Here is a 24,549-nt window from a genome sequence, read left to right on the forward strand (position 1 = left end):
AGCCCACGCTCCATAGCAGTCTAACCGTGGAAGTAAATAAACCACTCCACTAGCTCTTTCCTATTCATCTGCTCTGCCTAAACGTTTCATGCATGCATGGCAACACTTTGCTTATACCTAAGTTTCACAGAGGCTACTGTACACGGCAAGAGTGCGGGTGCCTACATGCAGAACATGTGCAGTGCCTCTGTGCAGCAGCGAATCCAGCACAAACCAGGCACAAACAGTTAGTTCTCCATAAACAGGCGGAGTAAATAAGAAAATCGTAATGAACGCCATTCTGATCTTTCACATAGGAAAATATAAACTTATGAGATGACTACACCTTTGCTCTTCAGTTGGCAGATGCATCTTGAAGTTTGTATTCAGCCATGTATATTCTGAAATGGGGTGAGAGTCTAAGAATATTCATCTGCCCAGCAATTGTGAAAATGGCGGCAGGCTAGAGAGGTATCAGCCGGCTTTATGCTCAGCATTGACAGCCCTCAGAGGTACAGTTCACTTTATCTGTACAGAAATCCGAGGCATCTAAACTGAAGTATAAAGAGCCCACTCGACATCTTCAAAAGTATCTGAATGGTACTTTATCTGTCGGGTGATTTTACTGACCGAAGATAGCACTTCAGGTTCATATCCTGCAAAGACTTCTACATATCTGTGATTATTCTCCATTTACTTCTGAATATCCACAGAACATACACACGTCACCACAACACAAACTCATTGTTGTAACTATGAGTCACAATCTTTAAAATCAATCCTCCTAAATGTATCAGTAATGTCTCTCAATTCTTGCATACAAACTTCTATACAAAAATCTAAAAGTAAGATGGCTTTCGTAATCCAAATTATAAAGTCTTGTGTCTTAAGAGAAATCTTCATAACTTAACCATCGGAATGTGTTTTCATGATTATCAAATACTTTTTCAAAATCTCACAGCATAGTATGTATAAATACTAACTTAATGCTATTTATTCTTTTCACCATGAACATAAGCTTGGAACTACGTTTTCATAATGGTTGCTATTATAACACAATGCTATCTATAGCACAATTTTGATTCTTAATGACATTAAGCCCCAGTGGAGTACCCCTAAAAGAACCACCCAAAATTCTCATTTTTCCAAATCAATAGTTCCAAAATATGTGAAAATTATGTGTGATAACATGCTAACTATTCTACCTTAGAAAATATAGTTTAGCTTTGATTCATTTTGGATATACACAAAACTTCAATTTCAAGCAAGTAGAATTTACACCGTAAGAGAGAAAAAACATTTTTCTAACCACATGGAGAAAGTGTCATCTTAATTAGGACTGCTGTTCTTTCCCATTTGCCCATCTATGCATCTCTTCTAGGGTTGCACAGACTCCGGCAGCCCTAAAGTTATGCAGTTGAACACTTCGTATTTATAGTAATTCAAATTATATTTTTTTTTAACTTGAAAATTCATTTAAATACATTAAAAACACAGAAAACATAGATGCTTGGTACAACACACAAACTTTGTGAACCTTCTTAGAAACTGTACCTTCAGCAGCATGTTAATAATTAACATGATTAATAAATGATTCCTTAGTTACTTAAGTACAATGATTGACACAATTTATTACAAGCCATAAATGTATTTCCTCAAAGTTAGGGGCTAATCCACTAAGCCCAGACCTTCACAGAATCTTTTCTGATATTTTTCTTCAAACTTTTCAGAATAAAGTCAATTTTTAATTGCTCAGGCAAGCAGGTTACCAAATTACAATCATATATTAAGACTCCTCAGAAAGAAATAACTTATGCCTTCTTTTTGCTGCCTTCAATTCGGTGTTTAAAAGGTACACCAACAATAACGTGAGTGCAAATCATCTATAAGTTTAGTTTATTTTTTTATGGCCTCGTCTACATGCACAATGGGATCTACAAAAGAACTTACCTAGATGTGGAAATTCCATACTGAGATTGTTAAATATGTTAAATCTATTAATTATTTGCACATCCCGCATGTCTGATGTGAGAAAAACAAACAAAAACATAACAAGAACACAACAAAAAATTCACAGAACCCAGATGCTTAAACTTCCGAAGAAATTTAGGCATGACATAATGCTTTTGTAGAGCTAATTTAAAATAATTAAGATGTAATAACAATGTAGGGCACATGCAAACTCACTGCACACAAAGGATAATGCCATGTTTTCCTAGCTTCAGTAATTTCCCTCATTTTCCTCCATTGTACATGCTAGACATAATGCTTATAGTCTGAAAAACGACTAGAAAATTGTACCTTTTATCATCTCTTATTGTTTCCCAGTCATTCCATATTGCATTTGTTTATCAAAGCAACTCTCATACCATATTCACACAACAACTCTAGCATTTCTTTTGTCCCCTTTCTGCCTCATTAGAGGATATTTAACAATATCAACTATCAATTTCCTTGTCAAGTTTAAATTAGGATAGTTATTACCTGATCAGTCAATTACTCATTCACGTCAATAGCTACTTCACATCTCCTGCTTTCAAGACTTCAACCTACCTTCTCGTCTATTACACAGGCCAGCTGTTATTGCATTGCTTCCTTTTACTATGACAGTATTTTAGATATTCTGTGTTCAATACTGTATTGTGGTAGTTCAGTATTTCTCAGCTGTAACCACGCACTTAATCGCCCATATTACATGGACAAATCGCCCATTTAGAATGGACAAAATTTCTTTTTAAATAAGGTATGTAAACTGAAAGACTTACCTCATCCACTGTACTACATAGGAGACACGTCTGGACTTGTATTTAATCCTCTACAATCCTACAAATATTGACTAGGTTTATATCTTAAAAATGGAACAAAAATGCAAGTACTGTTACATATCTCTGTTCTTTGGTATGCTTAGATAGGATAATTATAATACAACATTTGAGAAACATAAATTTTATCTACTTGATAGGAAGTTCCGCGACCCCCCCCCCCAAAAAAAAAAAAAAAAAAACAAAACATCTCCATAACAAATTATTTCCTTCTTTGAATAATCACACAATTATTGCATCACTTGAAAGCTTTTACCCTACTATGGCCCTCGATGGAAGCAGAAGAATCACACAAGAATTTTTAAGCCCATCATATAGACAAGAAACGTCTTCCACTCTGTGACCCAGAAAATCTTGATTGTGATGCCGTGGATAAATCTGATCTAAGTGACATCTATGAATTAGGCAATGCTTTACCCTAATTTGACTATAAATCTTGAACATACTTTTAACTATTCTCTAACATAGAACAGAATTCTGCTGTACACTCTGCACTGAAACATATCAGAACAGTCAGAGAAATATGGTGTTTTACTGGCTTAAGAATAAACTGGCACCTACTGCTAACTTGTTCCTCCAGTTTGAAAATGAACCACTGAAGTTCTTGCTTAGTTTAACAATTTGTTTTCTTAAGAAATTAACAGCAGGCTTGCATCAGGTTGCTAGTACACTCTCACTTTAAAGGAATACAACAGGCAATAAATTAGGACATAAGGTCAATGAAACTTCTTCAGATCAGATTTATTTATAGTAAATAATTGTATGTACTAATCACTATATATAGTCTCATATAAATATATAATATAACGAGCAACCTCATATTAAATTAATTATTTTCATTCCTATGTACTTAAGTTTTTCTCTTCCTAATTAGCTTATTTTCTGGTTGTTCTTTGTAAGCCCCCAACTTAATTTTCAGGTTACGTTTTAGTCTTTCTGCAGTTATATTCATATTGTACCAAATTGCATAGAGATTACTGGATTCTTTTTCCAGGTGATATATTAACTCCTAGATGAAGGTTTGCACATTACTCAACTCAAACAGCATTCATAATGCTCACTTCAAAATAATTTGTCAAAACACATTTGTGTAAAGCTATTTTATCCTGATAAATTGTACACATTGCTTTTTGAATCCTCCTTATACAGTTGCTTTTGTTCAACTTATCAATACTGCAATTCTCATTTAGAGCTTCATTTAAAATCACACTTTTTTTTATTATTATGTCAATGTTTTTTCCTATATTTTGTTCCTCTGCAAAACTAATTAAATGAACATTTATTGTGACTTTCTCTTGCAAATTCTTCTTCTTTTTATGCTTATGGATTAAGACCGCCGTTGCCCATCCCAGGAACTGATTCCACCCAGCTCTATCAAGGATCATTTGATTACCACAAATACTTCATGTTTTCTCTGATTTCAATCTACCACTTCACATTAACAATATTTATATAAAACAAATTTCAACACTAACGTGCCGTCTACTAACACATGTTCTAAGGTTAATATTAGGAAACTATCTTCTATTTTTATGCCAGTGTAGCCAGAGCCCCATAACTGACATAAGTTTGATTTCCCACCTATCTCAGTTGCGTCATCTATAATTTCTAGTTTGGGTAGATCTTCCCAAATCAACTCTGACTCTAATGTTGAGTAATAAAGGAACTCATGGAAGTTCACATACATAAGACAGAGCTCTCCAGGTCCCCCCACCCCATATGCACAGCTGCACAGAAAAGAAAAACACAAAATGGCCATTTGAAAAGAGCAGCCATCTAAGTACACTGCAGAACATTTCTTCAAAAACTGCAACAACTGAAATGAAGCACGGCACGTATGAAATGAAAAAACAGAATGTCAAAAAGCATGCACCATCACTGTGCCAGTTTGATGGCATGTGATTCCTGTATCCACAACTGATACTGGAAGCCTGTTCAGAGAGAGCAGCGACTTCATCACTTAAAGGACAACTGGTCCCTGATGATTTTTGTTACAAAAAAATGATCAGAGACACAGGAAACAAGAAAATTTTAAATTCACAGGGAAAATTACAGGATAAGGTGCTTTCCACATTTTGCCATTGTTTGGTCTCTGCTGTTGAGCCAATATGGTCTTGCGACACAAAAGCAGCTTGTCCACGTCAACACAGTTCACATCTAAACAAGCTGCAAAACCACCCTTGTGAAATGCTCAGATAAAAAAAGCTGAATAAAGGCTTTAGGAAGAGAAAAACTGAAAGGCAATGTAATAAAGCAAGGAAAAACTCTACTCAAAAGAGTAATTGGCAGACTTGTTTAACTGACTCAAGTGACTCCAGCACTTAAGGTAATGAAAAATGCACTAAAAATCACAGATTTATAGATCATTTAGGTTGTAAAAGACCTCTAAGATCACCTAGCCCAACCTTTAACCTAGCAATAGAAATATTAGAAAACAGAAATATATCCACCGTACCTTCCATTACCAAAATCTTTGCAGGATCCTACTCAAGTTTTTGAGGAACTAGCTTTCTTTAAATTAACTGCAAAATTTGATTCAAGTCCATCTAGAAATTTTATTATTCCTGTGTTAATAAAACCAAATTCAGTAATTGAATAATAATGGAAAATAAGGCATTTTTGTTAATATGTGAATGGCAGCTCCAAGAAAGAACTAACTGCTTGCTCAACAACCCTGTCTTCTCTACTAAAAACCACAGAATTCAAGGTATGTTTTATCCACAAAACACAGTTACATGCCTCAGTAGTAACGATGAATCTTCGTATTTCATTCTTTTTCCATCAGTTAATCTATATAAGTGCAAAAAAGGTCAAGAGACAGATACTTTAGCAAGTATGTTATACTCCAAAACTACAAGCATGAACAAAATATTATTTAATTCCAATAATTCCCACAAGTAGGGGTGGGTGGGGGAATCACAGGAACATTTTTACTCTTAAAATTGACTTACTGTGCAAGTTTAACCCAATGCTTGTGCACGAGAAAAATACCAGCCAAACCTAGATGGTTTATTTCCATTGCTCTGGTGCTCATCTGACTCTCTGCTGCATTTCTAGCTTACTACATCCTAAACAGCGGGCAGGTCAACAACAAAAACAAGAGGAGATGGAAAACCTGAACTGCAAAGGGAATGACAGCAGTGCATTTGAATGGAAACTAAAGAACAAAAATGGCTTCTATCCCTTGTAAACACATGCAAGATCCTGGTTCACTTAGCAAACCATATTTGTAAAGCAACCTTTTTTTAGTTAAAGGAGGCCCAAAAAGGTTTTGGAGTGGCTGAGGATGGATGAGGAGAGCATGCAATATGATGCAGGAGGCCACAATTGAAAGGCACTGCCTGCTCCCTGCTTTTTTCTCTCTCAGCAATGACACTCAGGACCAGCACTTCTGAACACTACAATTCCCGGCATTGTTATCAGTGATCAACAGAAGATATAGCTAGTTATCACTCGGAGAAATGCTGGTTCATTTCCTTCAAAGAAAATAACCTAAGTGTAAGAAGTTTGCTGCACGGAAGCAACTGAAAGCAAAAGCATCAAGACAGCACAGCAAACAGAATGAACCCTAGCGAACATGCGCGTTTCCTCTCTTAGAAAAACTATTAGAGTGCTTAAATCAGGAGCACACAACATGACCCGGAAAAACTGCAGCACTTTCTATATACTCTGAACATTGGCACTAAAATGTTGTTCAACTTTGGCTTCCAATTATTAAACTTCTTTAAAAACAATTAAGCGTAAATATTGCTTATGTTCAATCATTGTAAGTACATTGAGAAAGAAACAGATACTTTATTTCTTTTTCTAAGTGCAAATATCTAGCACAGTCTGCAAGAGTACAATCAATTAGGAAACTGAAATGATGTACAGCTGCACTATACCCTCACCGAACATTATCAGTTGCATACACCGTAACTTAATTTTTGCGGTATTTATATTGACATGAGGCAACCATTTTGAGAGATTTTCTATTACAGTATCTAGAAACATGATGTGTAAACTATTAAAGAAACAATAATATTTTTTAATGCCTGATGATGAAACCTCGCACTCTTTATTTCTCAACAGATTTGCGTGTGCACACTCATTCACTTGCATGCCTTTTTAAAAATAATAAAAAAAAAAACCACTTTGGTACCTTAGAAAGCACATTCACTGATAGGCACTTTAATTCCTCTTTTCCAATGGCTCCCCAAAATACAAGCATTTTCGACCTCTCTGTCACCTGATCTGCGGTCCTCATGCATCAGTATTGGGACTGGCACTGTTTAACATCTCTGTCGGTGACATGGACAGTGGGATCGAGCGCACCCTCAGCACGTTTGCCGATGGCACTGAGCTGTGTGGTGTGGTCGGCACGCAGGAGGGAAGGGATGGCATCCAGAGGGGCCTGGGCAGGCCTGAGAGGTGGGACTGTACGAACCTCATGGGGTTCAGCAAGGCCAAGGGCAAGGTCCTGCAGCTGGGCCGGGGCAATCCCAAGCACAGACACAGGCTGGGCCAAGAATGGGTTGAGGGCAGCCCTGAGGAGAAGGACCTGGGGTGTTGGTTGATGAGAAGCTCAACACGAACCAGCAGCGTGGGCTTGCAGCCCAGGAAGCCACCTGTACCCTAAGCTGCACCAACAGCAGCGTGGGCAGCAGGCGAGGGAGGGGATTGTGCCCCTCTGCTCTGCTCTCGTGGGACCCCACCTGCAGCCTGCGCTCAGCTCTGGGGCCCAGCACAAGTAGGCCACAGAGATAATCATAGTGGCCTTCCAATGCCTGAAGGGGGACTACAGAAAAGCTGGGGAGGGACTCTTTGTCAGGAAGCATAGTGATAGGACCAGGGAAAGTGGTTTTAAACTAAAAGAGGGTAGATTTACATTAGATATTAAGAGGAAATTATTTACTTTGAGGGCAGTGAGACCCTGGCCCAGGCTGCCCAGAGAAGCTCTGGGTGCCCCATTCCTGGCAGTGCTCAAGGCCAGGCTGGATGGGGCTGGTGGCAGCCTCTTACGGTAGGAGGTGTCCCTGCCCATGGCAGGGGGCTTGGAAGTAGATGATCTTGATGGTCTTTTCCATCCCAAGCCATTCTATAAATCTGTGATGTTGCAGGAAGTTAATTATCTTTCAAATCTCTTGGCCTTTAATCAAAGTCAGCGGACATGGTGAACAAGTTTAAACTTTAGGTTGATGAATTTGACAGAGGAGAAAGAATCATCTCGTAAGCTTTGTTACCACAAGCAGCAGCTAAAACACCTCAAGAGCTACTTCCCAGCCCTAATCTTTGTTAGTACCATCTTCAGAATTCATACAGAACAATATGAATCAGGCTATGTAAGACTAGCCTACATCTGCCAAGCTTTCCAACGTCACAAGCTAATGTGTACTTGATAGTGTATGATGATTGTGTCATCGCAGAAACACGCCAGCAAAAAGAGAAAGGAATGGGAAATAACATCCCCCAGATTAAGGTAAAAGTATCTGAAGAGAATCACTTAGTTCAGGTAGGCACACTTCATTCAAGTAATGTTAACAACAGAAGCATAGTGGCTTGAAGGGGAAAGGAGGGAGGCAAGTACTTCCTATAATGCAACATAATATTCAAGTAATATTAACAGCCCAATTTGCCCATTTCTACATGCATGTGGGGTTTCATATTTATAGAGTTTCTACTTGATTGTAAATAAAAGAAACATTTTACAACAAAACTAATTTTTACTTCCTTACACATTATAAAAGTCCACATAATTATATCCGTACAGTTCTTCCTGAAGTGGCTGGGAAACTATTTGTACAGAAAGCTGAAGCAACCAAGCCTGGAAAGAGTTTTCCACTTGCAACATCATGTATTTTAGTTTCTGCAGGATGCAAAGGTTAGCATTCATTTCTATTTAGCCAAATACATTAGCTTTTAACACACCTCTATGGCCTACACCTCAACTTCTCTCCAAACTTCTCATTTCATTCTCATTTAAAACATCCTAGTGCAAAGCTAACTTCTGAGTTGACACTCAAGTGTTTTTGCTGAAGTCTTTACAATCCTCAGCCTTTTCTTTTAATCTTCTTGTAATCAACAATGACAAGAATGATCTTGTTAACTTGTGAGTAAAAACAACCTTCAACCACTAATTCAGGAGATACTTCACATCCTGGTTGGAAACTTTTGCTTTGCTTTCACTGTTGTTTCTATATTTCCAAATTACAGCTGAACAATTTGCACATTTACTTACTGTCACAAGTGGTATTTGGATTGGCACAAAGATAGTCACATAGAGGCTTAACTTTTAATGCTTTACATTAAACTTTGGAGTAATCAAATGTCCTTTTAACTTTAACAAGCACTGTGAAATAAGCAACTCCACAGTCCTTTTTCTGAAAATTGTTACACAACTGAACTCTAGGCCCTGCAGTACCAATTTCAACGTAAGTCAGTTTTTGAAAACTCAGTGGAACATTTGTATTTCTTTGCAGAGTTTTAAGTTTTTGGCAACCTCTTCCAAAGAAGAATTACATCTTTCTTGATGGCTGCATCTTTACATACGCACAATGAAGATGTTTTTAAAGTTTCAAGATCAGTAAGGAGCTGTTTCATTGAAAAATTAGTTCTGTCTTCTATAAGTATAACAATAATGCAAAGACTTTCAATTAATTAGAAAATGAACAGCTTAGTCATACATCTAGTATGACTCCAGTAAGCCAGGAAAAGGCTTAGCTCAGGACCCACGGCTGACACGCAGATATAGGTAATGCCAGATATGTGACTGACAACTCATGGGAAATTTGAACAAATACTGACATTTTTGTCTATTGGCCAAACAGTTGGGCATTTCATTTTAGTACAGTGTGCAATTCAGAGATTATTCATCAGAAGGAAACTAAATACATCTAAGACAGCACAACAGTAGCTGAACTTGAAACTACAGAACCATTATATTGTAAGCACAGTGAGGAACAGAAGTGAGCCTCTCACCCCACAAACAATGGATGTTTATCATTTCTGTTAAACCAACACCAGTTTAAGGTATCCTATCAAACGTCTACCTTCAAATTAAATGTATTTTATCTCTATATAATAAAATAAAGTTGATATACCGTGTCTGACAAAAGAACACTTTATCTAAAGATTCTGATAGACAGAAAATCAAAATAATTCAAGCAACAAAATGCACTTTGTGGAAGTAGCTTATTTCACAGGGTAGGCTAAATGTATTTTGAGGAAGGATTATATTTTGTTTGGCAATTTATTTTATTGACAAAGCGTATTTCATCAGATATTGCTTCGCATTTTGTAGACAAATGCATGTTGTCATATACACTATTTCCTTTGGTGGATGAAGAGAATTTTTCCACAAATTCTAAACTTCTCTGGATTGCACAATGCATTCCACACAACAGTAGGCTCTACAGACATCAGTATTAAAAGCTTATTTAAAATAGTACTTTTTTTTTTTTTTAAGAGTATACCATATATATATATATATACACACACACACACACACATATATATATATATAAAGTGTCTTTTAGTATTGATGCATGTGTGCACTTGTGATCTCTCATAGTAATGAATAATCATTCTAGTACGGTCAAAATCAATATCTAAGTAATTTTGGGTTCCGTAATTCTAATTTATGCAGTAGTTTTACTGAAAATTTACCCTCAACTCAAAATGAAAATATGACAAGTAGAGTGGTAACTGCCAAAAACATGCATTCCTACCTTTTCTGAAGACAACTATTCTCACTGTTTTTTCTGAATTTTTTCCGTTGATTACAGAAGTGTCAATTCATCAGATAAAGAAATGGTTCCAAAATTATGCCAGAATCTAGATCCAACTTAAAGTGTTTAATTCAGATTGCTCCTAAGTTTTTTTTTAGTTGAAAAAAGTAATGAAAAAACAAAACCAAACACACACACAAAACCCCTCTGTACAGTTAAAGTACATATTTTAACACCTATAATCACCTACTTTAAATAATTATCATTACGCATATATTTTCTGCCCTCTGTTACCAACTGTAGCAATTTCAAATTGAAATGGAATTAAACTCAAAACATGAAGAATTATGTCTTATTCACATTAGCAGTAAACTAACCAACTGTGATTAATTCTTCAAATATCATAGAAGTGGTCTTCATGAGAAGTCTGTCTTTAAAAATAGCTTGTGGACAGACATCAAGAAGAGCTGCAGAATTATCAGCTATTACCCTTAGCAGTATATTACTGAGAGAGTTAGAAAGACACCCACTTTCTGTGGAGCATTTGAAGAATTCAATCCATTAAATATATGTAGAACCACTGTTACTGAGTACACTAACTTCATCAAGTGACCTGGCTTCCTATCTCTACTTTTAACCAGTGTTACTCTTTCACTCCAGCTCACTGATAAAATAATAAGTCATTGTCATTTCCTTCTAAATAAACTCCATCCTAAGCAAGTTAGCACACCCACAGATAGCAGCAAACAGCTTGCATTTGAAGCCTAAACACACAGAGAGCATAAAAGAAAACTTGAAATTCTGAAATACTCTAAGAATCATCTATATTTATTTAGAAAGAAGACCAATATATAAGCTATGATTTTCCAAAATCCAGGAAACATTCAGACAGGGGAATGTCTGAATCATTCCCTGTGTCTAGGGAACTGCAGCCTTTCAGTGAAGCGTAAAATATGAGGAAACGAACAAAAATTGTTTCATACTTGAAATGGCTGGATGGTCAGCAGGGGAGACATCAAGCAACTGAAGTTCCTGTTTTTCTTACCTCAAACCCTGTTTTTCTTATCTCAAACCAACTTACTTTTTTTCCACCTTGCAGCCATAAGCTTTCCTGCATTCCTGCAAACAACCACACTGGTAACTCTTACTTTTCCAAATGACTTCACGTGTTTTCTCACTGCTTGATTTGCGGCTACCATGAAAGAATTTACACCATCTCCTTCTTCCAAAAGAAGGCTTCCTACTCCAGCAATTCAACTAGAACAAAGCAGGTAACCTACCTAACCATGGGCAAGTTCCCATGAAATGCATAACCACAGATTTCATATACTTATTCTAATAATATTTATAGATGATGACGTTGGTAGTAAGATTTCAATTATTTAGCTACTCACATTTTAAAGGATCAATATTTATTTCACATTGATTAAACCTATAGGAGTAACTATCCACTTCAGCAGCCTGCATCACACAGAAGAATGGGCCTACGAAGAAGGAGAAATCAACTGCAGAAGCCTCTGATGCCTCCCTGCCTACACTACACAGCGAGACACCAGTTTGGTACTGGTGTAAAGGCCTCTTCCTTGTAATGACACTTTCTGTCATTTCTGTAATGCTGTTTCTGCCCACAACTGACGCAAGTCCCCTCTTCTGAGGTCCTCTGTCAGATGCCTTGCCTCTTGCCCATGCACAGGAGTTACAGAAGACAATTATACCTATCCTGCCCCAAACTCTCCCCTCCCAGCCTTCCCCAAAAGCCCTTTCTTTACCTGCCTGTAGTCATCTCATCCCTGTGGAAAACTGATAACCAGCTCTGCTTCCAGCATGTGATATGAAGACTGTGCGTTTACTGCATCATCAGGAATGCAGTAATTCTATTTCAGACTACTCTGTGCGTCTAACTTGAATGCAAATGGTTTCCAATACTTCTTTATGAGCATGAGTGAAACCTAAGGAGGAGACCAGAGTATGGCCTGCTACCCAAAGCTCCCAGGGAAATGGCATTTGGGCACCTGCCCGTCTGTCTGATGTGCTAGCCAGTTAAAACCATTACAGCCATAGTTTACTGCTCAGTGCTCCACCCAGCTCTTCCGTTCTTCTAGAGAGGGAAGTTCTCAGTGTTCTTGGCCCTCATACAGGCTGCAGATGGTCCTTTAGTAAAGCTTCTCAAAGCCATTTCTTGACGCCCACATGTGCCAGGAGGTAGAATTATGTAAAATTATTATTTTCAGGGTTGGAGACAGAGACAAAGAAAAAAAGAAAAGCATCAGGAAAAGTACAAATGGGATTAAAGGTGGTAGCATAGCAGTAATCCTCTTATTTTTTTTTCCTTCTCTAATTCGAAGTTTTGCTGGTCCTTGGAGTGAAAATCAAGCCAAAGCCTTCATTTTGTTTTTCCTGTTGTAATGCTGTCTGATTGCAGCATGTGTACAAGCAGCAGGACAGAACACCTCTCCACCAAAAAAAGCAAAACAAAAAAACAACCAACAACACAAGACATATAGTCCCTGGCAGCTCCCAGCTGCTGTGTCCGTGTGCTGCTGCAGCTCAGCATAGAATCATAGATTGGCTTGGGTTGGAAAGGACCTTCAAGATCATCTACTTCCAAGTCCCCTGCCATGGGCAGGGACACCTCCCACCACACCAGGCTGCCCAAAGCCCCATCCAGCCTGGCCTTGAGCACTGCCAGCGATGGGGCACCCACAGCTTCTCTGGACAGCCTGGGCCAGGGCCTCACCAGCCTAATAGTGAAGAGTTTCTTCCTTATATCTAATGTAAACCTACCCTCTTTTAGTTTAAAACCATTACTCCTTGTCTATCAAATCTATTGTATGGCTTCAATGTGCAAGTGCACTGAAAACAAAAGAACAAAAAGATACTGAAATGTGTAAAAGGATTGACATAGCCACTCATTTCGTTGCAGAAGGTAATCAAATCAGTGAAAAACAAGCAGCCCTTTAGTGAACCCATACTCCTACCGATTTTATTCTGAGGCTTCACCTGTTTGCAAGTAGATCTCATACCTATAACCATGATCTTTGCAGGGACAGCAATGAGGCTGGTCCTCATATGTACAAAGGGTATAAATTAGCTTTTTACCACTCTGGCTACTGGATGCATTTCTCATTCCCAACCTGGGACGATGAAACACACCAACCCCTGTGGAAATAGACTTAGCTTGTGAAAAACAAGGCAAAACTGGCATCAAGTACTTCAGCTTTTTTCACGACAGATGGATGAGTATCTAGAAATTCCTTTTGCAATAACCTTACACACCTATAGGATCCCTTCTTGTTACTTTTGCTATCCCTTGCTGCTTGAGCTCCAGTTGAGCTTAAGCCTTCCCAATCTTGCCAATCTTAAAATACTCTTCCCCAATGCCATTACTAACCTCTGTGTTATAAACTAACTAGTTCACAATACCTAGAGGTAAGTTAAATGTTACACAGTAGTTTTCAAGCATGTGCGCAGGTCCATCCATGTGCAGTTAGCTCTAAATAACAGTCACTCGAGACTACGGTAATAGAAAAGGTCCTTCTGTTTCACTGCTGCAGAGCAAGTCTATTTCTTCTCTTGGTTTAAAGAGATCTGTTCCTATCCCGGTCTGGCACCCCTCGCTCATTCCTTTATATCTCTCCCTTACATGTGCCAGTATCTTGCGATTTAGGAGTGAATTCTTGGCCCTACATGGTGCAATTATAGATCAAGAAGCTCTTTTGAAATGAAATAATTTTAAATTATAAAATTCTCCAGAAAAATGCATAGTAATTTAACTAAGAGCATCACAAAGTCCGTATTTATATTAATTCTACATTTCATATTCTAGATTGACACACAAAAATATGTATTTGTAAGGACATGCATATTTAGTCCTCTGTCTTCAAGGCAAATTCTCTGACCATCTGTTTTCAAGTTGCAAATTAAACAAAACATTAGGTGCAGAAAGCAATCCACAGTGGTGAGGCCTTGACACAGGCTGCTCAGAGAAGCTGCGGATGCCCCATCCCTGGCAGTGCTCAAGGCCAGCCTGGATGGGACCTTGGGCAGCCTGGGCTGGTGGGAGATGTCCCTGCCCATGGCAGGGGGTTGGAACTGGATTGTCTTGAAGGTCCTTTCCAACCCAAGCCGTTCTAAGATTCTATGAAACCAGAAACAGTCATGCTTACTCTTGTCTCTGTTGCATAAAAAGATCACACAATAAATGCATTGTAAGAGCTGATGGATTATAGCTCACCTAACCAGCACAGGTTAACTAGATAGCTGTATTTCAATATAAAAAAATGCCAATTGTTGCATGTCCTGTTATTATAATAAAAGATCTTGGCAACAATTAATAGCTACTCAATCCACAGAAATTGCTTTCATTATATTTGAAGCAGCTACTTTCTTTGAATGTAATGACTAAGAGAAAAGAAACAGATGTTTCTGTTGCTAAGGAGATTGGATAAAAAAATGAGATAAAGCAAATATTTAAAATATTTTTAAAAGGAAAATTTGTTCCGCTTGGATTTAACTACTTGCTTTATAACCAGCAGCACAGTCAGCTATCATATAACAAAACATCAGTGTGCTTCTTTTTTTGCATTGTGATTGTTCTACTGCAATATATTCTGCATATTTATTCTGGGATAACATAGCATAACAAATGAAGATGCCTGCACACATACACCACCATATCCACGTCTTGAGTAGCTGCAGATGCTCATTGTCAAAAGCGGATATCTGCATAATAAGCTAGATTTCTGCTAAAGTGAGGGAAACTTCAACTGTCCGTGAAATGTGCCACATTACTGTTCTAATATAGCTAACAATAAAAAATAAGAAGATGCAATCTTGTAAAACAAAAAAATCTAATACTATGCAAATTGTTTTAATATATATATTCACATTATTATCATTAACATTGTCTTATACAAGCACGGAACTGATTGCCAGGGGCTATAAAAAGCTAGGTCAGTAAAGACTTGTATGAAGTAAAGCTGCTTCTACTAGCACATTTAGTTAAGCATGTGCAGCACTTCTCTCTTAAGGAAAATATAGAGCAATGAGGAAGTAGGAAGTGACCACGTTTGTAATCTTAAATCAAAGAAGCCTTTACTAATCTTAAAAACAAATGAATAGATGGCTACATTTTAAGCATTCAAAAACCTTCCATGTCTGAAACCTTGAACTAAGTTTTCCATTTTAAAAGTTTATGTCACACATTTAAAAACCACAACTGTAAAACTACCTGTAATTTTTTGGAGATAACCTCTTTATTTGTGTACAGAACACAAGTTTAACACCATTATAGTCACAAAAGGGTTCTCACCAGGATTAATTCACTACATCTGTGGCAATCAGCAATAAACCCATACTGATATTTTGTACTCTACCTCCAAAATGAACTGAGCAAGTAAAACAAGACAGGCCTCAAGAAGACAAGATTATATCCATCTGCCAGTAAAACAGATGCTCCTAAAGGAACTAACTAAATAAAATATAAATCCAGTTATATTGAGGTTATTCTAAAAAAATATAATAATAATAAAAAAAATCTGCTGAAAACCAGTTTGAAGATTAGGTATATTTTATAGTGTTTTTTTTTGTTGTTGTTTCTGAGCATGTAAGACAATGGAAGTCATAGCGTTCCTTCCACTTCAAGTCACTGTAAATGTACTAACATAATGAGAAAGGTTTATGTAAGTGACAGACTTGTATAAGGCACAGTGAAACAGAATAAATAATTGCTTGAGGACAACCAGCAAACCACAATCTTCCCTGCATTCAACTTCAAATTTAAAAGAAGAGAAGTACAGAACACAAATTATTTGTGTTATGAATCACCTCGCCTCATATACCTATTGGAATCGCAGCAGTGCTACAGTGCAGCATAATCTTGTCACTCTCCAGTGCCCTACTGACATGTTTTTCTTGTGCATTATTAGCACCCTTGGAGGACTCCCTATTACTCAAAACTGATTTATTCTTGAAAGTTATCTCGCTCACTCTAATATCTCCTTTCCTGCAGTCAATAGCAGCCATCTCCTGGATGACATCTCAGCCTGTTTTCAGGCTTATTGTAACTGATTCATGTCCCAGCTTCAGTGGCAAATATATACAGCTGTCAGATGGAGTACTGATGGTGGTAGCTCTTCCTGATACCAAAATGTCCGTAAGCATTGAACGTTTTGATTTCTCACTGTGATGGCAGTTTAGCTCTACATACTTTCTTTCTAGAAAACCTGATTTTTGGAGATCGTTTCCAAGCCAATATAGCTTGCCTACAAAACCTGAACTTGTAATTCGGTGCCAGAAAGATTCAGAACTGGAGTGAACTTTATAAAAGGTATTCAAAGCTTAATGAACCAGTTTATACCTGCTACTTATATAAACACAAACAGCTCAATGAAAAACAAAGGAAAATTGTGGACAGAAAATTTCTACTTAAAAAGTTTTGCTTCTCCTTTTTTTTCATTTTTATTTTTTTTCATTAAATACACAAAAATAAGCTGCTCATGAGGGCAAAGGCCTGGACTGGAATGAATGCAACTGAAAAGCAGCTTTATCCACTCATTCCTCACATGTTTGCTCTATTCCACCAAAAGCATTTATCAGACACCTACACAGCCATACCACCTCAAACTCTAGTCTAAAAGTAATTACAGAGGTTTCCTTCCAAGAAAACATGCTGACTGCAAACCTTTTCCTTTACATAAGCTAGCTCTGAAGTAGCTTAGATCAGGATTCAGCATCACGCATGAAGGGTTACATCACCCTCAAGCATGCAGAATTTCTGAAATTGCACTGAGTTTCCAGTGAGACTTAGAATCGGTTCCACAAAAATCTACAATTCCTGTACTGACAATTCAGCACTGGCAAGGAACAGAGAAAATCGTACATAAAGGAGAGAAGAAGAGTTAGTCAAGGAACACCACAACTAGAATTTGATACTCTTCTTCCTGCCAGACGCTTGTAGCAGGTCACACAGAAGAATTTATTAAGCATCATCTGTAATGAGCTATAACATTTCTTTGAGCTCTCCAAGGACAGCCACGCAGTCATTTCTGAGTTTGTAGTCAAGATCTGTCCATGTTGGCTTCTCTTCAAGAAGTAGTCAGATAGTTACTCTAATATTTTTCTCAAGCTTGCATTTTAGGTCAGCCTGAATAGCTACAGCATTTTTCCACCATGTTTTCACCCACAGTCCCATATTTCCATTGAAGCAAAGATACATTTTCTTTTCTTACCTTATGACATATATGAAAACCTGCCCTTAGTTTTGTAAGTCAAAGGTCAAAGCTTATATTTATTTGCAAAGGAAAAAAAATCTTAAAGCTCAAATCCACTTAAGTATATTAAAAAACCTACAAATTATAAACCTTCATGGAACAGAATGCAAATATTTCTATTAAAATCTGTACTTAACTCCAAAGGTAATCCGTACAAAATACTGAATACTATCAGCATCTTTTTATCAACATTCAACTTTGCATGTTACATAGTAATCAATCAAAAATCCAGAGTTTCAAACATCATTATCTTATTCTTATTTAACATTTAGGAAAACTATAAAAATACAAAATTATTACTATCACAGCCTTTTCAGCCCACATACTCCTAATCTACAGTCCACTAACATGTTTTAAGATACAGTAATCCCTGTCTTTATCTTGTTTAAAAATCATTCTAGACCTACTGTTTTGCGTAACTTATTCCCATTTCTCATTTATTTGATGAAAGCCTGAATCTATCCAAAATAAGATTCCATTTCTCATTTTTTCATGCAGGACTTGAGAAACTATACTGTTTCATTTATTTCTTCAAACCAAATATTGTGTCTTCAGAAATGCTTATAACTAAAGTTCTCTCCTAACAAGTATTTTTGCAGTGCTAAGGTCAATGTGTGCCCAATGTGTGTCCTACTACATTTGAAGTTATTCCTAATACTATTCCTAATACTAAACAAGTTAAACCCCACTAGCATCACTAAAACTTCACACCAAAAGAAATCTAAGTAAATAGTACTTTTTTTATTCTTTGGAAAATGTTTTTCTAGAAGAGGTAATTGGTGATCTGCAAATGACTTATAAAACCTTGGGTAACAACTTAATTCTACTTCTGTAATCATTATTCATATTACAATGATCCATTTTAATTGAATATATACCCTTGTTCTTCCACCATGCCGAAGTACTGCTGATAATTAAAGGAAATGTCCATTTTACTTTATTCATTTAAATAGAAATTAAAAAAAAATCCCATGCATTGCTTCTTATTAGAGATGCAGATCTTAGGCTGAGGGGGAGCAGAAATGGGAGAATAATGCTGAAGCAATACTGATTTACTGGTTAGTTTATAATTTAGAATAATTTGCTCTAAATATTTTTTATGCCTACACAGGATGGAATTTTCTCTTCACTGCCAGAAGGGTAGCACAGAAAAAAAGATCAATAACAGAAGTTACATTGGTTTTGTGGTTCCACTTCTGAGTGCAAATATTTTATTTATCAAGTTGTGATTGTGAGCTTGCTGATTAGGAAATAAAAGACAGAGCTACTCAAAAACCCAAGTATAAAAAAAATCAATTGAAAGGAAATAATTTTCATAAGGGAAGGATAAGAGCATACTTAAAAATAAAACTGTTTACAAGACTACATATTTAAAGAATAAAAGCTTTTTCCCCCAAACCTATTAACTAGTATTTCAGCAAAATGATACATCTTTAAAAGATCCAAAGAACTGCATTTACACAATCTTGTAAAATACCTAACTGAACATTAAGTGTAAATTTGGAGCACAAGCATCTTCAAAACTATGTCTGTAAGGAATACCAAAAATGTTCACATGCAAAGCTCTGTTAGCTCTGTTTAAATTGTCACTATGTAAATTCTGTCAAATAAATTTGATACTAGTGGAGCTTGGGGTTGGGCAAGGTGGGTTTTTTTTGGGGGGGGGGGGGGGGAAGGGGAGGACATGACATATGTTTCTCCCCCCTTCCCCCAGGAGCCTGAAAATTTAACCATTACGCAAAGAAGTAATCCAAGCACACTACAGATGAGTAACATCTCTCTCAGAAGGTACCTCCCAGTAAGCGGCCAAACCTGCTCCAAGATAGGAAGGTGCCTGCCTCTGGCAGAAGTGGCCCGGACCTCAGCAGAAGCCACGCAGGCATGACTGCGACCCACAGGCTCAAAGTAGAGCACTGATGTCACTGAGGGATGCTGTCACTCAGATGATCCACAGACATTTCACTTTGTTCACATGCTTTTGTTCCTTTTACAAGTCATTGGAAACTAACAAATCAAACATGGTAAAGAGAGACATGTAAGCCTGATAGTAGAAAGAGGGGTATTTTCGCAATATTCTCAAATACTTTTTGTTACTCATACCACTGTGAGTTTACAGAATGTTTTTAAACCACACAGAATATTCTCTTAGCAGCAGCCCTAAAAGTGCAAAAACTCTTGCACTCTCCAGGCCCAGGACTGAGAAGAGCACTGAAGCTGTCAGCGACTGAGAGGCTGTTTGCTTCCCACTCCCACGGAAGAAGGGAATTTATAGTCAAGAGGCATAAAGCTAACAAACAGAATCCCCCTGTGAGAAGAAATCCAGTAGGGTTTTGTTCAAGAAGTTGCACTTCTTTTTTATTTAATGTAGCTACTTTCTAAAGGCTTTGATCCACCACGATGGGATGATAACAGCCTTTGTTGAGTAATAACAAAAATAAAAAAACAACCCACAAACCTAACGAACATGCTGAAACATTGATGTCCCAGCAATAGCCTCTGAGTAACACAGAAGATGTCAGAGAAGGACACAACAGAGGGAAATGAGTCCCAAGATTTGTCTGGGAAGTCATGGAGAGTCTTTGTCATTTGTATAAAGAACAAGTGAAAAGGCAGAAACAGGCAACGCTCGGAGGCTGGACAAACAATACAAAAGGGAAGTAATTGAGAAGTTACTAGTGCTTCTTCAGCACACCAGCAAGTGCACAGGAACACAAATTTAATGAGACAAAGAATGCACGGTACTGGTTCACATTGCAAGTCAACTGCAGAGCCTATGACAGGCTGAAAACCAGAGATGTTACCAGCACCCAGGGTAGAACCCAGCAAAAATTCACAACCCCAAAACCACAGCTAAGTTAAGGAAAATTTATCATGGCATATAAAGGGAGAATATTTCCCTCAACCCCAAGGCCCCAGAAATAAAGCCCCAAACCCACTGAAGTGATACACTGTGCAATCCACCTGTGGTACTTAGATTTTTTCCCTCATCCTGGGGGCCCATGAGTCATGTTCTCTAAGCTGGAAGAATTGGTGAAAATCCTCTTAAGCAACTATTTCACAAGGAAAATACTCTGCTCCTCGCAACCATCACAACATTAAGCTCACTTGCCCTAGCATTTGTCTCAACTCAAATCAAACCCATAGCAAAAAACGCAGCCATGCCATTGAGAGCACTGGGAAGGAAATTCTTTTTTTCCTCACTACCAGAAAATCCATTCCAAAGCAAAGCACAAAGCAGCATGCAGGATCTAGCCACCATTTGGAAGGGTTTAAATGGACACATTTGCATTTTTGCTTACTACAGGGAATTATGAATGTGATTTCACATTCAGCTTTACTCATGACCTGCTTCATGACCTTGGGAGATTACTTGGTGTAATTTAGGTTCCCCCATAAAAACAAACAAACAAAAAAAACCACAAAGGCAACAAACCAACCAGCCTTACCTACACAAAATGACAGCAGGGGGATTTTGAGATTGAGTTATCGGGTGTTTTGAAATTTTCACAGATGACCTAGTTCTGAGGACCTATTTCTGCAACCTTTTCCAGATAAACCGCAGTTGAGTTGAGAAACACAGAGCTTCTGGACCAATATCCTTTATCACTTAGTGTTTGTTCTCTAGGAATTTGGTATTAGAAGTATTTGTCAATTTGTTCTCTGATTATCTGAAGATGGGCTAAGATGATCTCTTAAAACAAACATGAGATTTTACAATGAGTACATAGATTTTACGAGTATGTAGAGTTTACAACGAGTATGTAGATACATTTGCAATAGTAAAAACAATTTTGGCAATTACCTATTTCATTTTTACCTATTTCATTTTTCTAATTATACAGCACTGGTAGAAAACTGTCATGAAACTCAGACTTGCTAAAACAGAAAAAATAGAAAAATAAAAACCAAAACCCCACCAGATTTTTTTTTCTTATTCGTATTCATACACTGAAGCTTTTCAGTTTTTCTTGTTTTAATTTTCTTTTGCAATATTATTTTTTTAGAATTCAGAGACACAGGCTCTTAGAATAATTTACTTTTTAAGTAGGGAGCATGAATCTTAATAGTGTAAAAATTGAAGAAATACAGACATGGAGTCAGAAAATAATCTTTTAGCAGAACATATATGACAACCACCTCATCTATAGCAAACAACATACAAGAATGCGCTGACTATTTCAGTGTAAGTGAAAGAATTTGCCTGGAATTTGGTGCCTGCCATATCTAAAAAAATCTGTTTTTTCCATGCTTTGAAAGAGATGTGATAGAATGAAAAACATTATATTAAATGAACTCCAACTAAAAGGTTTATTTTATAAGAGACATAGCTTAAAAACAGTTTCTTAAGCAACACTGCCACTGAATTAAATGGCCTGAATAAGAATTGTCAGGTGTATTACAGAAAAAAAAAAGAAAGAAAACTACCTTGGTAAAATTAAAACCACAAGAGAATAAAGACCTCAAAAAAAAAAAAAAGCAGCTTTAACTTTTTATGGGAATCAATCAACTGAAGGTTATATTTCTTTTCCTCTTGAGGCTATCATAAGCAAGATAGCCTTCTGTCTCTGCAGGACGCATTGGGATAGTTTGTTACTGTATGTAATTATATGAATTCCCAGAGCATATGTACAACATAATTAAATTATAGGGTGTCTTGTGAGCATTGTGTCCAACAGTTACAGACACCACAAAGTAACAGACAATTTGAAAGGTCCTTTTTTCTTGATCTTTTCTTTATACAACACATATTATAGGATATACAGATTTACAACTTGATGATATGCAGTCATTTATCAAGACAGAATAGTTTTTGTTGTGTTAGGAATCTGAATAAAATACACACACAAATGAAGAAAAATTCATTTGATGCCAGGAACAATAAATTCCTAACATCCTCATTTGATCCTCAATTTGTCAGGATGGGCAACTCCCGCAAATGTAAATCTAGGTAGGTAGGAAAAAGGTGTATTTCTTCTTCTGAAGCATTCTTAAGTAATTCAGTTGGGCTGGGAAAGACTGAAGTAGATTCTGTACAGGAAAAGTGCTGGGACAAATTGCTTTCCTCTACAAAAAAAAACCACTTTCCTGCAGAGATCTAGAAAGGCATTTTTCAAGCAGAGATGGAAGCACTTTGGTCAACAATATAAACACATCTCAGAGCAAAACAACATACAAAATTGAAGTTATGACTACTCACTGAAAGGAGAGATCAGCAATGCTCTGTTTTGCAGTTGTTCTGGGTGGTGTCTTCAGCTGACCAGGTGAGAGACACTTCTTAATTCACTTGGCAACGAAAAGCAAGAAGGATCTGTCAGAAGAGGAAAAAAAAAAAGTTGAATACTAGTGATAAGCAAAGACTTCAGAAGTATTTTGGTACTTATGTCTCACAGTTTTTAAATACTAAAAGGGCAACAAAATCTACCTACATTGGGATATCAAAATTCATCTTTTAGAAATATCTTTTCCTTATGCCTCTCATTCTCCCTCTTCCCCCCCCCCCCCCCCTCCAATCTACATAGACACACAAGCAATCGGTTTGGGTAGTGTTTTAAATTTTACATTGCTCAAACGAACTGGTAAGAATTGATCATTTCCTCTCAACTCCTAAAAGAGAAAAAGGCATGATAATCCTGTCAGTAGTCCTCAAACCTTTAAGATCAAGACATTTTTTTCTTTGGGTATCTTTACAGAACTCTTAAGATGACACGACTCCACAGACCACTTGTTGCTTCCACTGTCAATTCATGCTCTTCTTTTTCAGTCTGCAACCCCTTATACCACCTGTTGGTTCCCACATTTTGTTCAGAACTTTCATTATCCTCAAAAAGTATTTCTGGAAAAGAGAAATTACCTAACATGTCCACAGCCTCAGCAATTGCTTTATTTTTCATCTGGTCAGTTGGAACCACAACTACTTGTAAGATTACTTGGAAAAAATATGTTTCACCTTTTATTATGAAATCAAGCAGTAAGTAATGGTGAAGAAGTGATTGGTCATTCTGCCTAATAAACTCAAACAGTTGATAAATACCCATTCAAAAACTGTAACAACACCACTGGCTGCAGGTGGGAACAGACACGCAAACCATCAACAAAAGAGCCAAATATTTCATAAATACATACAAAAAGCCTATAAAGACAAGCTAATCCTTCCAACTATTATGCATACAATTTTCTTTTAACATTGAGAGTATTTAACACTGCCAGCTTTATCTATTGCTTTCACTGAATTTAAATTAATGGTACTTATTTTTGGTTAAAATAGAAGCTTGATGTACTAGCACTACTTAACTGCTGAGGTCTATCTCCCTGGAAATGAATAGGCATAATTGTATTTCAGGCCAACAGCTTTCCATAAAGCATCAATTATTTAAATAAGACGAAGAATTCGATACACTTTGTACATTAGTATCATGCAGAATCTTTAAGGCCAGAATCACGGCATAAGATCCTCTAAGAATATGAATCAATGTGAAACAAACAGTGCTTTTAATTTGCAAATGCAAAAGCTGAAATATAGATAACCTTACTAATTAGGGGTTGGAAGGCAGTCTTTACTTTCATAATCTCCTTATTTTCACTATTATGCTTACTTTCTTTTGTGCAATCCCATGAACCTATGCCTCAATGCAAATTATACTGCTATTACATACCTACTGCTTTGGTAATTCTGTGCTATTTGGAGTATTTACTTATAATTTCCAATTCATTTATACCTTCCCTGTTTGGGTATCACTATTTCAGTGACTGTTTACTTTGGAACAGAAACAT

General features: G+C 37.0%; 1 protein-coding gene across 41 annotated transcripts in view; it reads right to left on the reverse strand.

The window, feature by feature from the left end:
* The window catches only part of TENM2 (teneurin transmembrane protein 2), a 1,465,234-nt gene that overhangs the window by 577,896 nt on the left and 862,789 nt on the right, over positions 1-24,549 (reverse strand). For all 41 annotated transcript variants that reach the window (XM_083799339.1, XM_083799310.1, XM_083799353.1 and 38 more), the window contains one exon: positions 22,976-23,086. The gene's annotated coding sequence lies outside the window, so the exon portion shown is untranslated. The remainder of the gene's footprint in view (positions 1-22,975; positions 23,087-24,549) is intronic.

Source organism: Anser anser, assembly GCF_964211835.1.
Source record: "Anser anser genome assembly, chromosome: 14".
NCBI lineage: Eukaryota > Metazoa > Chordata > Aves > Anseriformes > Anatidae > Anser > Anser anser.